The following is an 18,330-nucleotide window of genomic DNA, read 5'->3' as shown; positions in this document are numbered from 1 at the left end:
ACTGATATTGTCATGCTGCAGTGTGATAGAGACATGGGGGTTGTTTTTAACTGTTCATACTGGCAAGAAGCTTTGATACATCATCAGTCTAAGCTGTCAATCAACTCCATAGCAACAAAACAGACTAACCTAGCAACGATATAATAGCAGCTATATCTCAGCATCAGAACATCGTAGAGAGGCGGGGGTTGGCTTGTTTGAATCAGGCTCGCACACCATCTATCTATCTATCTATCTATCTATCTATCTATCTATCTATCTATCTATCTATCTATCTATCTATCTATCTATCTATCTATCTATCTATCTATCTATCTATCTATCTATCTATCTATCTATCTATCTATCTATCTATCTATCTACCTCTATCTATCTACCTACCTACCTCTATCTATCTATCTATCTATCTATCTATCTATCTATCTATCTATCTATCTATCTATCTATCTATCTATCTATCTATCTATCTATCTATCTATCTATCTATCTATCTATCTATCTACCTACCTACCTACCTCTATCTATCTATCTATCTATCTATCTATCTATCTATCTATCTATCTATCTATCTATCTATCTATCTATCTATCTATCTATCTATCTACCTCTATCTATCTATCTATCTATCTATTTATCTATCTATCTATCTATCTATCTATCTATCTATCTATCTATCTATCTATCTATCTATCTATCTATCTATCTATCTACGTACCTCTATTTATCTACCTACCTACCTCTATCTATCTATCTATCTATCTATCTATCTATCTATCTATCTATCTATCTATCTATCTATCTATCTATCTATCTATCTATCTATCTATCTACCTCTATCTATCTATCTATCTATCTATCTGTCCATCATGCTAACAACATGCTAATTCATGCAAGAATCATGCTAGTTACATGCTAATTCATGCTAGAATCATGCTAGTCACATGCTAATTCATGCTAGAATCATGCCAGTCACATGCTAATTCATACTAGAATCATGCTAACAACATGCTAATTCATGCTAGAATCATGCTAGTCACATGCTAATTCATGCTAGAATCATGCTAACAACATGCTAATTCATGCTAGAATCATGCTAGTTACATGCTAATTCATGTTAGAATCATGCTAACAACATGCTAATTCGTGCTAGAATCATGCTAGTAGCATGCTAATTCATGTTAGAATCATGCTAACAACATGCTAATTCATGCTAGAATCATGCTAGGAACATGCTAATTCATGCTAGAATCATGCTAGTCAAATGCTAATTCATGCTAGGATCATGCTAACAACATGCTAATTCATGCTAGAATCATGCTAATAACATGCTAATTCATGTTAGAATCATGCTAACAACATGCTAATTCATGCTAGAATCATGCTAGTAACATGCTAATTCATGCTAGAAGCATGCTAACAACATGCTAATTTATGCTAGAATCATGCTAGTAGCATGCTATTTCATGCTAGAATCTTGCTAGTAACATGCTAAATCATGCTAGAATCATGCTAACAACATGCTAATTAATGCTAGAATCATGCTAACAACATGCTAATTCATGCTAGAATTGTGCTAATTCATGCTAAAATCATGCTAGTAACATGCTAATTCATGTTAAAATCATGCTAGGTACATGCTAATTCATGCTAGAATCATGCTAGTAACATGCTAATTCATGCTAGAATCGTGCTAACAACATGCTAATTCATGTTAAAATCATGCTAACAACATGCTAATTCATGCTAAAATCATGCTAGTAACATGCTAATTCATGCTAAAATCATGCTAACAACATGCTAATTCATGCTAAAATCATGCTAGTAACATGCTAATTCATGCTAGAATCTTGCTAACAACATGCTAATTCACGTTAAAATCATGGTAATAACATGCTAATCTATCTATCTATCTATCTATCTATCTATCTATCTATCTATCTATCTATCTATCTATCTATCTATCTATCTATCTATCTATCTATCTATCTATCTATCTATCATCTATCTATCTATTCTTACTTTTTAAAACTGTTTAAACTAAATAAACTATTACCGTCAGGCTTTCACAAGCCAGCCTCAAAGTTTGTTCTCAAACTTTAAGAATCTAGTTAGGCTGGCTTGTGTAGCAAGCCAGACTACTGTTATCCTATTAAACTTATTATTATTTTTCTATATTATTCTTCTTCTGAGACTAAAAATTAAACTCTATCTCCTCCTAGGCCATTCAAGCTATGACCATCAAACTTGGGTCAGACCTCCGAACTATTCTGACTCGAGTTGCTATATCCTTTCCGACTGATCCGACTTTCGGTTTCCCGAAAAACGTCCCGGGACCGTCGGAAAAATCCCATAGACGTTACATTGGATCAAACTTTGTGACCTCATAACTCCGCATCAGAATGTCACACAGACTTCTAACTGGGCTCATTTAACTCAGACTATCAAACTGCCAATGACTGATCACCTTTAAACTTTCTGGCCACGCCCTAGCAACCACTTTTGGACCCTAGAAACCGTCCCATAGACTTCCATTGCAAAAGACTCTCATTGACTTTACATGGGATCAAACTTTGTGAGCTCATAACTCTGCATCAGATTGTCCTACAGACTAATGGCTAGGCTCATTTAACTCAGTCTAGCCAGCAGCCAATCACCGATGGCCTTTTAACTTTCTAGCCACACCCTAACAACCAGATACTGCACCCTAGCAACTGTCCCATAGACTGCCATTAAAGAGGTTCAGACTGATATTGTCATGCTGCAGTGTGATAGAGACATCGGGGGTTGTGTTTAACTGTTCATACTGGCAAGAAGCTTTGATACATCATCAGTCTAAGCTGTCAATCAACTCCATAGCAACAAAACAGACTAACCTAGCAACGATATGGCACCAGCTATATCTCAGCATCAGAACATCGTAGAGAGGCGGGGGTTGGCTTGTTTGACTCATGCTCTTACACCATCTATCTATCTATCTATCTATCTATCTATCTATCTATCTATCTATCTATCTATCTATCTATCTATCTATCTATCTATCTATCTATCTATCTATCTATCTATCTATCTATCTTTATCTATCTACCTCTACCTATCTATCTATCTATCTATCTATCTATCTATCTATCTATCTATCTATCTATCTGTCTGTCTGTCTGTCTGTCTGTCTGTCTGTCTCTATCTATCTTTCTATCTATCTATCTATCTATCTATCTATCTATCTATCTATCTATCTATCTATCTATCTATCTATCTATCTCTACCTATCTACCTATCTATCTATCTATCTATCTATCTATCTATCTATCTATCTATCTATCTATCTATCTATCTATCTTTATCTATCTACCTCTACCTATCTATCTATCTATCTATCTATCTGTCTGTCTGTCTGTCTGTCTGTCTCTATCTATCTATCTATCTATCTATCTATCTATCTATCTATCTATCTATCTATCTATCTATCTATCTATCTATCTATCTATCTATCTATCTATCTATCCATCATGCTAACAACATGCTAATTCATGCTAGAATCATGCTAGTCACATGCTAATTCATGCTAGAATCATCCTAACAACATGCTAATTCATGCTAGAATCATGCTAATTTATGCTAAAATCATGCTAGTAACATGCTAATCCATGCTAGAATCATGCTAACAACATGCTAATTCATGCTAGATTCATGCTAGTAACATTCTAATTCATGCTAGAATCATGCTAGTATCATGCTAATTCATGCTAGCATCGTGCTAACAACATGCTAATTCATGCTAGAAACATGCTAGTAACATGCTAATTCATGCTAGAATCATGCTAACAACATGCTAATTCATGCTAGAATCATGCTAGTAACATGCTAATTCATGCTATAATCATGCTAACAACATGCTAATTCATGCTAGAATCATGCTAGTAACATGCTAATTCATGCTAGAATCATGCTAACAACATGCTAATTCATGCTAGAATCATGCTAACAACATGCTAATTCATGCTAGAATCATGCTAACAACATGCTAATTCATGCTAGAATCATGCTAACAACATGCTAATTCATGCTAGAATCATGCTAACAACATGCTAATTCATGCTAGAATCATGCTAGTGAAATGCTAAATCATGCTAGAATCATGCTAGTAACATGCTAATTCATGCTAGAATCATGCTAGTAACATGCTAATTCATGCTAGAATCATGCTAGTAACATGCTGATTCACGCTAGAAGCATGCTAACAACATGCTAATTTATGCTAGAATCATGCTAGTAGCATGCTAATTCATGCTAGAATCTTGCTAGTAACATGCTAAATCATGCTAGAATCATGCTAACAACATGCTAATTCATGCTAGAATCATGCTAACAACATGCTAATTCATGCTAGAATTGTGCTAATTCATGCTAAAATCATGCTAGTAACATGCTAATTCATGCTAGAATCATGCTAGTAACATGCTAATTCATGCTAGAATCGTGCTAACAACATGCTAATTCATGTTAAAATCATGCTAACAACATGCTAATTATTGCTAAAATCATGCTAGTAACATGCTAATTCATGCTAAAATCATGCTAACAACATGCTAATTCATGGTAAAATCATGCTAGTAACATGCTAATTCATGCTAGAATCATGCTAACAACATGCTATTTCACGTTAAAATCATGGTAATAACATGCTAATCTATCTATCTATCTATCTATCTATCTATCTATCTATCTATCTATCTATCTATCTATCTATCTATCTATCTATCTATCTTTTCATACTTTTTAAAACTGTTTAAACTAAATAAACTATTACCGTCAGGCTTTCACAAGCCAGCCTCAAAGTTTGTTCTCAAACTTTAAGAATCTAGTTATTATTAGGCTGGCTTGTGTAGCAAGCCAGACTACTGTTATCCTATTAAACTTATTATTATTTTTATTAATATTATTATTCTTCTTCTGAGACTAAAAATTAAACTCTATCTCCACCTAGACCTTTCAAGCTATGACCATCAAACTCGGGTCAGACCTCCGAACTATTCTGACTCGAGTTGCTATATCCTTTCCGACTGATCCGACTTTCGGTTTTCCGAAAAACGTCCCGGGACCGTCGGAAAAATCCCATAGACGTAACATTGGATCAAACTTTGTGACCTCATAACTCCGCATCAGAATGTCACACAGACTTCTAACTGGGCTCATTTAACTCAGACTATCAAACTGCCAATGACTGATCACCTTTAAACTTTCTGGCCACGCCCTAGCAACCACTTTTGGACCCTAGAAACCGTCCCATAGACTTCCATTGCAAAAGACTCTCATTGACTTTACATGGGATCAAACTTTGTGAGCTCATAACTCTGCATCAGACTGTCCTACAGACTAATGATTGAGCTCATTTAACTCAGTCTAGCCAGCAGCCAATCACTGATGGCCTTTTAACTTTTTAGCCACACCCTAACAACCAGATACTGCACCCTAGCAACTGTCCCATAGACTGCCATTAAAGAGGTTCAGACTGATATTGTCATGCTGCAGTGTGATAGAGACATGGGGGTTGTTTTTAACTGTTCATACTGGCAAGAAGCTTTGATACATCATCAGTCTAAGCTGTCAATCAACTCCATAGCAACAAAACAGAGTAACCTAGCAACGATATAAAAGCAGCTATATCTCAGCATCAGAACATCGTAGAGAGGCGGGGGTTGGCTTGTTTGACTCATGCTCGCACACCATCTATCTATCTATCTATCTATCTATCTATCTATCTATCTATCTATCTATCTATCTATCTATCTATCTATCTATCTACCTCTATCTATCTATCTATCTATCTATCTATCTATCTATCTATCTATCTATCTATCCATCATGCTAACAACATGCTAATTCATGCTAGAATCATGCTAGTTACATGCTAATTCATGCTAGAATCATGCTAGTCACATGCTAATTCATGCTAGAATCATGCTAGTCACATGCTAATTCATGCTAGAATCATGCTAAGAACATGCTAATTCATGCTAGAATCATGCTAATTTATGCTAAAATCATGCTAGTAACATGCTAATCCATGCTAGAATCATGCTAACAACATGCTAATTCATGCTAGATTCATGCTAGTAACATGCTAATTCATGCTAGAATCATGCTAGTATCATGCTAATTCATGCTAGCATTGTGCTAACAACATGCTAATTCATGCTAGAATCATGCTAGTAACATGCTAATTCATGCTAGAATCATGCTAACAACATGCTAATTCATGCTAGAATCATGCTAAAAACATGCTAATTCATGCTATAATCATGCTAACAACATGCTAATTCATGCTAGAATCATGCTAGTAACATGTTAATTCATGCTAGAATCATGCTAACAACATGCTAATTCATGCTAGAATCATGCTAACAACATGCTAAATCATGCTAGAATCATGCTAACAACATGCTAATTCATGCTAGAATCATGCTAGTGAAATGCTAATTCATGCTAGAATCATGCTAGTTACATGCTAATTCATGCTAGAATCATGCTAGTCACGTGCTAATTCATGCTAGAATCATGCTAGTCACATGCTAATTCATGCTAGAATCATGCTAGTGAAATGCTAATTCATGCTAGAATCATGCTAGTCACGTGCTAATTCATGCTAGAATCATGCTAGTCACATGCTAATTCATGCTAGAATCATGCTAACAACATGCTAATTCATGCTAGAATCATGCTAATTTATGCTAAAATCATGCTAGTAACATGCTAATCCATGCTAGAATCATGCTAACAACATGCTAATTCAAGCTAGATTCATGCTAGTAACATGCTAATTCATGCTAGAATCATGCTAGTATCATGCTAATTCATGCTAGCATTGTGCTAACAACATGCTAATTCATGCTAGAATCATGCTAGTAACATGCTAATTCATGCTAGAATCATGCTAACAACATGCTAATTCATGCTAGAATCATGCTAACAACATGCTAAGTCATGCTAGAATCATGCTAACAACATGCTAATTCATGCTAGAATCATGCTAGTGAAATGCTAATTCATGCTAGAATCATGCTAACAACATGCTAATTCATGCTAGAATCATGCTAGTAACATGCTAATTCATTCTAGAATCATGCTAACAACATGCTAATTCATGCTAGAATCATGCTAGTAACATGCTAATTCATGCTAGAACCATGCTAACAACATGCTAATTTATGCTAGAATCATGCTAGTAGCATGCTAATTCACGCTAGAATCTTGCTAGTAACATGCTAAATCATGCTAGAATCATGCTAACAACATGCTAATTCATGCTAGAATCATGCTAACAACATGCTAATTCATGCTAGAATTGTGCTAATTCATGCTAAAATCATGCTAGTAACATGCTAATTCATGCTAGAATCATGCTAGTAACATGCTAATTCATGCTAGAATCGTGCTAACAACATGTTTATTCATGTTAAAATCATGCTAACAACATGCTAATTATTGCTAAAATCATGCTAGTAACATGCTAATTCATGCTAAAATCATGCTAACAACATGCTAATTCATGCTAAAATCATGCTAGTAACATGCTAATTCATGCTAGCATCATGCTAACAACATGCTATTTCACGTTAAAATCATGGTAATAACATGCTAATCTCTCTATCTATCTATCTATCTATCTATCTATCTATCTATCTATCTATCTATCTATCTATCTATCTATCTATCTTTTCATACTTTTTAAAACTGTTTAAACTAAATAAACTATTACCGTCAGGCTTTCACAAGCCAGCCTCAAAGTTTGTTCTCAAACTTTAAGAATCTAGTTATTTTTATTTTTCTATATTATTCTTCTTCTGAGACTAAAAATTAAACTCTATCTCCTCCTAGGCCATTCAAGCTATGACCATCAAACTTGGGTCAGACCTCCGAACTATTCTGACTCGAGTTGCTATATCCTTTCCGACTGATCCGACTTTCGGTTTCCCGAAAAACGTCCCGGGACCGTCGGAAAAATCCCATAGACGTAACATTGGATCAAACTTTGTGACCTCATAACTCCGCATCAGAATGTCACACAGACTTCTAACTGGGCTCATTTAACTCAGACTATCAAACTGCCAATGACTGATCACCTTTAAACTTTCTGGCCACGCCCTAGCAACCACTTTTGGACCCTAGAAACCGTCCCATAGACTTCCATTGCAAAAGACTCTCATTGACTTTACATGGGATCAAACTTTGTGAGCTCATAACTCTGCATCAGACTGTCCTACAGACTAATGGCTGAGCTCATTTAACTCAGTCTAGCCAGCAGCCAATCACTGATGGCCTTTTAACTTTCTAGCCACACCCTAACAACCAGATACTGCACCCTAGCAACTGTCCCATAGACTGCAATTAAAGAGGTTCAGACTGATATTGTCATGCTGCAGTGTGATAGAGACATGGGGGTTGTTTTTAACTGTTCATACTGTCAAGAAGCTTTGATACATCATCAGTCTAAGCTGTCAATCAACTCCATAGCAACAAAACAGACTAACCTAGCAACGATATGGCACCAGCTATATCTCAGCATCAGAACATCGTAGAGAGGCGGGGGTTGGCTTGTTTGACTCATGCTCGCACTCCATCTATCTATCTATCTATCTATCTATCTATCTATCTATCTATCTATCTATCTATCTATCTATCTATCTATATCTATTTATCTACCTCTATCTATCTATCTATCTATCTATCTATCTATCTATCTATCTATCTATCTATCTATCTATCTATTTATCTATCTATCTATCTATCTATCTGTCTGTCTGTCTGTCTGTCTGTCTGTCTGTCTGTCTGTCTGTCTGTCTGTCTGTCTGTCTGTCTGTCTGTCTGTCTGTCTGTCTGTCTGTCTGTCTGTCTATCTATCTATCTATCTATCTATCTATCTATCTATCTATCTATCTATCTATCATGCTAACAACATGCTAATTCATGCTAGAATCATGCTAGTCACATGCTAATTCATGCTAGAATCATGCTAACAACATGCTAATTCATGCTAGAATCATGCTAGTAACATGCTAATTCATGTTAGAATCATGCTAACAACATGCTAATTCATGCTAGAATCATGCTAGTAACGTGCTAATTCATGCTAGAATCATGCTAACAACATGCTAATTCATGCTAGAATCATGCTAGTAACATGCTAATTCATTCTAGAATCATGCTAGTAACATGCTAATTCATGCTAGAATCATGCTAACAACATGCTAATTCATGCTAGAATCATGCTAGTAACATGCTAATTCATGCTAGAATCATGCTAACAACATGCTAATTCATGCTAGAATCATGCTAGTAACATGCTAATTCATGCTAGAATCATGCTAATTCATGCTAGAATCATGCTAACAACATGCTAATTCATGCTAGAATCATGCTAGTAACATGCTAATTCATGTTAGAATCATGCTAACAACATGCTAATTCATGCTAGAATCATGCTAGTAACGTGCTAATTCATGCTAGAATCATGCTAACAACATGCTAATTCATGCTAGAATCATGCTAGTAACATGCTAATTCATTCTAGAATCATGCTAGTAACATGCTAATTCATGCTAGAATCATGCTAACAACATGCTAATTCATGCTAGAATTATGCTAGTAACATGCTAATTCATGCTAGAATCATGCTAATTCATGCTAGAATCATGCTAACAACATGCTAATTCATGCTAGATTATTGCTAGTAACATGCTAATTCATGCTAGAATCATGTTAGTAACATGCTAATTCATGTTAGAATCATGCTAACAACATGCTAATCAATGCTAGAATATTGCTAGTAACATGCTAAATCATGCTAGGATCATGCTAGTAACATGCTAATTCATGCTAGAATCGTGCTAACAACATGCTTATTCATGCTAGAATCATGCTAACAACATGCTAATTTATGCTAGAATTATGCTAGTAACATGCTAATTCAGGCTAATTCATGCTAGAATCATGCTAACAACATGCTAATTCATGCTAGAATCATGCTAGTATCATGCTAATTCATGCTAGAATCATGCTAACAACATGCTTATTTATGCTAGAATCATGCTAGTAACATGCTAATACATGCTAGAATCATGCTAACAACATGCTTATTTATGCTAGAATCATGCTAGTAACATGCTAATATATGCTAGAATCGTGCTACCAACATGCTAATTCATGCTAGAATCGTGCTAACAACATGCTAATTTATGCTAGAATATTGCTAATAACATGCTAATTCATGCTAGAATCATGCTAGTAACATGGTAATTCATGCTAGAATTGTGCTAGTAACATGCTAATTCATGTTAAAATCATGCTAGTTACATGCTAATTCATGCTAGAATCATGCTAGTAACATGCTAATTCATGCTAGAATCGTGCTAACAACATGCTTATTCATGCTAGAATCATGCTAACAACATGCTAATTCATGCTAGAATCATGCTAGTAACATGCTAATTCATGCTAAAATCATGCTAACAACATGCTAATTCATGCTAAAATCATGCTAGTAACATGCTAATTCATGCTAGAATCATGCTAACAACATGGTATTTCACGCTAGAATCACGCTAATAACATGCTAATCTATCTATCTATCTATCTATCTATCTATCTATCTATCTATCTATCTATCTATCTATCTATCTATCTTTTCATACTTTTTAAAACTGTTTAAACTAAATAAACTATTACTGTCAGGCTTTCACAAGCCAGCCTCAAAGTTTGTTCTCAAACTTTAAGAATCTAGTTAGTTACTTTTATTCATATGTATCTCAGTTACTAAGTCAATTACTATTTGTGAGAAGTAACTAACTGTAACTATTTATTCTTTTCAAGGAACGTGCCCAACACTGCATATTATTAGGCTGGCTTGTGTAGCAAGCCAGACTATTGTTATCCTATTTTTCTTCTGAGACTAAAAATTAAACTCTATCTCCTCCTAGAGCTTTCAAGCTATGACCACCAAACTCACACCAGACCTCCAAACTGGTCTGACTCGGGTTGCTATATCTTTTCCGACTGATCCGACTTTTGGTTTTCCAAAAAACGTCCCGGGACCGTCTGAAAAATCCCATTGACTTAACATTGGACCAAACTTTGTGACCTCATAACTCTGCATCAGACTGTCCTACAGGCTTCTAACTGGGCTCATTTAACTCAGACTACCTAACTGCCAATAACTGATGAGCTTTTAACTTTCTGGCCACACCCTAGCAACCACTTTTGGGACTTTTCTAGAAACGTCCCATAGACTTCCACTGCAAAAGACTCTCATTGACTTTACATTGGGTCAAACTTTGTGAGCTCATAACTCTACATCAGACTGTTGCACAGACTTCTAACTGGGCTCATTTAACTCACTACCAATAACTGATGAGCTTTTAACTTTCTAGCCACACCCCTAACAACCAGATACGGCACCCTAGCAACGGTCCCATAGACTGCAATTATAGAGGTTCAGATTGATATCGTCATGCTGCAGTGTGATAGAGACATGGGTGTTGCTTTTAACTGTTCCTACTGGCAAGAAGCTTTGATACATCATCAGTCTAAGCTGACAATCCACTCCATGGCAACAAAACAGACTAACCTAGCAACGATATAACAGCAGCTATATCTCAGTATTAGAACATCGTAGAGAAGCGGGGGTTGGCTTGTTTGACTCATGCTAGCACACCATCCATCCATCCCTCCATAATCTATCCATCTATCTATCTATCTATCTATCTATCTATCTATCTATCTATCTATCTATCTATCTATCTATCTATCTATCTATCTATCTATCTATCTATCTATCTATCTATCTATTCATACTTTTTAAAACTGTTTAAACTAAATAAACTATTACCATCAGGCTTTCACAAGCCAGCCTCAAAGTTTGTTCTCAAACTTTAAGAATCTAGTTATCATTATTAGCAAATAAATGGATATTTCATGAGCATTTTAACCTTCAAAATGTTCTAATTTCATTTGAAATAATGATTAACATACATTTTTAGCATAATTTACAGAATACACCTTTAAAAATATAATGTATTCTCTCCAAAACATGAACTAATAGTCATTGTAAATATTTTCAGCCGATTCCAATGCTGTCACTTGATTGAATGGGTGTTATCAGTGGTTATCAACTGATCGATATAGGTCTGTAGGGACCTTCTGCGCCTACTGGTGGTTCTCAGAAAGCTATTATTAACCATCCACATGGTTAATGAACTATAGATCACATATAGCTGCGGCCGAAAGTTAACAAGAATTAAGTATACTATTTATTAAAGATCTCATTAATTATATTTTATTAACGTCTACCCCTACCCCAACCCTAAACCCAACCATCACAGTAATGTAAAAACAGATCTGGATCTGGAGCCTTCTCTATTAGTATAGCTGATTAACCACAACAATTATTTATATTATTTATTAAATTTCCTATTAGTTATATTTTTTTATGTCTACCCCATTCCAACCCTAAATCCAACAGCCACAGTCATCTGGATCTGGATTCTTCTCTATTAGTATAGCTAATTAACCATTAAGATGAACGATAACAGCCTTCTGAGCCTACCAGTAGGCTCTTATTGGCCCATATGTATCAGCTTATAACCTCTGATAACACCCATTTAATCGAGTGTTAACATTCAAAGGTGATTTTTGCCAGTGTTCTTGCCACTATTTACTCATCAGCAAGGGGTTTTTAATAATTTAAATATCATAATATTATGATCACTTATTTGTTTCATTAATTTGAATAAGTACAGCTTATTATAAAAGCTGTTCAATTTTTCTTCATTATGCTGAAAGTCATCTTATTTTTTTCCTCACAAAAGTACTCTGAAACATTAGAGTACACACTTTACCTGCATTCCAAATGCTTTCTATAAATATAAAAATCATATTTGTAAATTGAATATGATGCAGACACCAAAATGGGACGTCTCGTCTTTGACCTGGTGCCACTTTAGATGTCATGTTTGATTCATTGACTGCATTAGATGGCTAGACAGTACATTTATATATTTAACTTGTTTCAGGTCTGACCAGCCCCTTATTTGATCCACAAGATGCTCTCGGACGAAACCTCTAAATGTCAACCTTGGGATGAAACGTAGTTAAATCTGATCGATAATAATTCGTACTAGTTTTGCGTCATCATTTACCTTTCATTTATCATTTATAGTATGTCATTCATTAAATAGCATGCAGAATGTGTAACATGGACACAGTGTTGTAAAGTTTGCCAGAATAATTGTACAGCAGAGGATGGAGTAAGTGCTGAATACATCATTAGTGCACTGGAAGAAAGTGACCTCATATTTTGGTATTGATCATATCCACTAGGCGCTACACAAACCTAGACTGCCTTTTGATTACTAGCAGAAATGAAATCGGTGAGGGAAATGCTGCCTCTAACCTGTTCCTTTTTTTAAAAACAAATGTCCATTCTATAATCTTCTACTACTGAAAGCAATAATTGGAAAGAATAACATCTCGGCACATGTCCTCTGTCATGAAGCCATTACTCCGTCTTAATGAGGCCATCCGTGTCATTTAAGTCAAGCAAGACGGAGCACCTCTCGGCGCAGAGCTAAAATACACCCCCTCGCGCAATCATTAGACAACTAAATGCCCGTAATGTTTACACTGATCTTCAGGCTGTGTGGACAACCAAAGCACTTTATCCTCTCCGCATTGATTCTGCCATGGATCTTAAATCTCCTCCAACTGTTAAATGGCTGAAAACGGCATTACACGAGTCCCCCAAGTCTTTAAGCCCTAACACATTTTCTTCACCTTTTGGGCTATCCAATGTATATGAGCAGATAATTCTGCCACTTTCTTGTGATCTGCAGTCATTGGCTCTCATCCATAAATAATTGCTTACAAATTATGCACAAGAGTCTGGATTGTTTTTAATGGGCCCTCACTGTTGGATACACTCAGATATTTTTTATATAAGATTAACTTTGAAACGTCATGTTGGACTTAAAGTAGTTAAGAGCATTTTTATGTACAGTAAAATGTATCCTAGAGCAATAATGCAAATAATATATATTATATATAATTTATTATATATATATATATATATATATATATATATATATATATATATATATATATATATATATATATATATATATATGGCATGAGGTTGCAGGCCAAGTGCCTTAGTGTCCCACCGCTGACAATATACAGCCATATTGCACCGCTTACTAGTGTGATTTTGTGTTTATACAACACTTCAACGGCATAATCATGTATGTAAAAAAAAAAAGGTCAAACACAGTCAAAAAAGTCATTTTGTATGAGGAACCACTTTCTTCCGCCATTCATTCACACCTGCAGCTGACGTCAAAACAGCAAAAACTGTTGCTACTTCACTTTAGAGCTAGTATTTGAAATATTCTCTATCGTTATATCTAGTGATGACAAAACTATTTTGTGTCATTTTATGTGAGAAATTCCATTAGTCTAGAGACATTTCTTAGTATTTCTCTGTTGCAATATGGATTTGACAATAACCCTGAAAAAACTAAAGCAAACACTTCCACAAATACTACTAGAAACACTACATGGTATAAATACAACACTACAACAAAAGAGAGAGATCGACTTAGAATGTCACTTACCTGTTTCTCCTCTAAGGGCTTGTTATGCGGTCTCTGTTGCCACCTTGTGGTGGAGTGTCAACAGTCTTAGCTCAGTATGACTGGCTGATGGATGCTGATGCCCTGTATCTCTGATATTATACATATTTTAAAAAGGCACTATATCCTTATGAAAAAAGCTGCATGGTTGCAATCTAAACAACTCCATTCTCACCTAAAAAAAAAGTACATCAAAAGTGAATTATGTTGTTCAACAGCTGCAATATTTGTCAAACTTTAATGAGTTTATGGATCTGCTGTCATTCTATGTGGGCGGAGTAATACAGTAGGGCAAGGAGGCTGTACGAGTTCTGATATTGCAGAATATCGCTCGGCTATCAACCATTCAGATTCGAGAACCAGATTAGGAAAGTCATTGTATAATGGCGGTTTGTTCGAAAAAACATCGAAAAAAATAGCTTAAAGAGGCTAATAATTTTGACCTTAAAACGTTTTTTTAAAAATTAATAACTGTTTTTATTGTAACCAAAATAAAACAAATAGGACTCTCTCCAGAAGCAAAAATATTATCAGACATACTGTGAAAATGTCCTTGCACTGTTAAGCATTGTCTGGGAAATATTTAAAAAAAGAAAAAAAAATCTAATGGGGGGCTAATAATTATATATATATATATATATATATATATATATATATATATATATATATATATATATATATATATATATATATATACATATATATATAAAATTAAGTTAACTTTTTTGTTTTTTACAATTTTAGGTGGTTTGAAGATAAATCGAGGTTCGCCCCAAAAACACTTAAGAATTGTGTTGTTTCAGCTCATTTTGAAAAAGTAGTTTGAACAAACAACAAATGTCATCTTTTAGAGTGTAGCTGACTTTACTTGAAAAGTAAGTAAAACTGTTGCCTTAACATTCTTAAGATGTAAAAATAATTTACAATGTAAATTGTAAGTTCCAATGTAAAGTGTAAACTTCCGGTCAAAACATATTTTTGTAATATTTTTTTCAAGATGATTTGATAACAATTTCAGGATGTTGATTTAGCTATTTTTTTTTTTCTTGATTGAAATTTGATTGTAAATTAAGTAAATGAGTTTAGGGTTTGGAATAGGCAAAGCAAGTTTATTTATATAGCACATTTCATACACAATGGTAATTCAAAGTGCTTCACATAAACAGGAATAAAAACCAAAATAAATAAAACAACAAAATAAAACTTAGAAAATAAAAACAGCAAAGAATAAAAATTAAAAATGATTAAAAAGAATCATTTTTTAAGAAATGAAAAAGAAAAGACAAACATCATCATACGATTTCAGAGATTTTTTAGAAAATCGTCACTTTGTAAAAGAAGTCTCACGGAATGCATTTACTTGATCACATTTATTTGATCACAAATAAAGTAAAGTTACACTGCAAATAAAAATAAAAAATCAAGCTACTATAGCATATTATTTGTAGTATCTCCTTCAACTCATTCATTTAAAATTATTAAAATATTTCTTTCCAGACTTAATAACATACAGTATTATGTCTCCTCAGGTAAGCAGAACCAAGATTTCAGCTTATATAGTTTTGCTCTTCCAAAATTTTAATAATTGCTGCTTTTACAAAGTGTTAAATATCATTACAATTTAAAACAAGTTTAAAATATGTTAAAATCTTCAGAAGCAAATCTTCAATATGCCATGATCTATGTTTAAAATTTGAAACTAATGGTTTCTTTAAATAAAAAGTTTAGAAAAATAAAATGTAAATAATTAAAAAAATGTCTTTGCTCTCAATTTTGATGAGATAAATGCAACCTCACTTAACTGAAGCTCTTAAAAGGTTTTTTAGTTGTCCAGATCCTCAAAATATCTTGTTATACAGTATTAAGTATTTCTGGGCCTTTACCATTTATGTTACTCAAACCCAAATTCGGGTGATCTCAGAAATGTAAACCATTAACCATTGGTCCATTAATTAAACACAATCCTCCAGCACATTTAAGTGTTTAGAAAGCCTAAGTTTTGCATCATGCCAAGCCTCTTAAGCTGCGTGTGTGCTGCGTTCCTTAACATGCGGCAAGTCTCTTCAGCTTTCTTATTTCCACTGTGTTGGAGGGGATTAGTTCAGAAGAATATATTGATTTCTGCTTTTGTGCTTTTCCCAGCGAGATAATGAAAAGGTGGGACACGATGGAAATGCAGCAACAACAAAGGCCTAATCTAAGGTGAGAGCCATAGGAGAAGAGGCTGTCGTCACGCAGGACCTTGCGATTTAATAACTTTGAACAAAGAGCTGGCGATCTTTAATTACGCCACATGATAGGACATGCAAGCCTCTTGATATTACCTCGCCAACCTTGATCCAAATCATTGTCTGACGGAGCCGAATGGAACATTTAGAAAGAGCTTTGGATGTGGAGATAGCCCAGATTTCTTGGACAGAGGCAAAAAAACGGGAAGGTAGTGAACTAAGAGGACATTTGGAGAGGAAAATTGATGGAGACAAGAGAGGGAATTGATAGTTAGAAGACAGGAAGCAGCCGGCAAGGTGATTATGCCCATCTCGCCTGTATGATTTAGAGCCCTCTAACCATATAATACAACAGAGAGAATTCATCAGAGCGCCAATATACGGCAGGAGCCAATTTACACTTTAAGTTTCAATGATTTCCTAGAATGGATCTGCAGGAAAATATGGCTTTCTTCTTTGAACACACTTCTTACGGCTCTCACATGGCATTGCGTGCGTCATTTTCGTTAGTAAAAAGGAATTGATGGCATAGGCAGATGCACAATGCTGGAACCATGGAGACCGATGTAATGTTTGTCAGCAGCCCTGGTCAAATTGGCTAATTTGTGTAGAAGAACATGACAAAGGTGTAATTGCTCTTAACATTTGCCTTTGCATTACCTCTCTAGGGAGCCCATTTATGCAGCCATTTATTGCTCTTTGATTGAAAAGCCTACATGCGTTTTTGAATGAAGTGCTGTCTACACATCGCTCTTTGAGTTTATAATTCATGAACTTGTTTTATGTTCCTCTTCGGAATAAGGGTTTGAACTGTCAAGCTTTTTTACAGCAGCGATTATTTCAGAATGTTGGGTTATTTTGTGAAGTTAAATTCTGCATTGTATTATAAATATTATGAGATTATAAAATGTATGAAAAATGTTTATGCTATTCTCCACTGGTAACTAAAAACATTGAGCACTGGTAGTAGTACATGTCGATAGCATGTCGTACAGCAATTCGGGGAAATGAGGACAAAGAAGAATCTAACTCCACTTTACTTACAGGGAAAACCGTAATAGATTGACAATAGCAAAATAATACACAACCGAGAAATTGTGTTTTGGGGTAACTGGCCTTTCAATGCAATGTACTTATCTAAACAAGGATCAGGTGCACATAATCAATGAAACAACAAGTAACTATGACAAGAAATGAAAACATGCTTAAAAAGCAGGGGAATTGTGTATTTCCTTCTTTATCAGGGATCTCCACAGTGGAATAAACTACCATTTACTGTTTTACCAAAGTGAATGCCCTTTTTGCTGCAAGCCAGCCAAGAGAGTTCACTTTATTGTGCTACTCCTAGTGCTGGAAAACAAACAATAACCAAGTTTTTTTTTTTTTTTTTTTTTTGTCAAACATTTAAGAAGTTGGATCCCAAA

The 18,330-nt window shown here is 34.8% G+C and overlaps 1 long non-coding RNA gene across 4 annotated transcripts in view; it reads left to right on the top strand.

The window, feature by feature from the left end:
* The window catches only part of LOC147833395 (uncharacterized), a 387,839-nt gene that overhangs the window by 303,498 nt on the left and 66,011 nt on the right, over positions 1-18,330 (top strand). The window contains exon 6 of one of the 4 annotated variants that reach the window (XR_015511682.1): positions 16,821-18,189. The exons of 2 other annotated variants lie outside the window; for them this stretch is intronic. This is a non-coding gene — a long non-coding RNA (uncharacterized LOC147833395). Of the gene's footprint in view, positions 1-16,820; positions 18,190-18,330 lie in introns of those variants that run through there. One more of the 4 variants, XR_015511686.1, reaches the window with a different exon arrangement.

The sequence above is a fragment of the Danio rerio genome, chromosome 16, assembly GCF_052040795.2.
Source record: "Danio rerio strain M-AB ecotype USA chromosome 16, GRCz13ab, whole genome shotgun sequence".
In the NCBI taxonomy this organism is placed as follows: Eukaryota; Metazoa; Chordata; class Actinopteri; order Cypriniformes; family Danionidae; genus Danio; species Danio rerio.
Note: the sequence above shows the minus strand (reverse complement) of the source record. Positions and strands in the feature narration are given on the sequence as shown.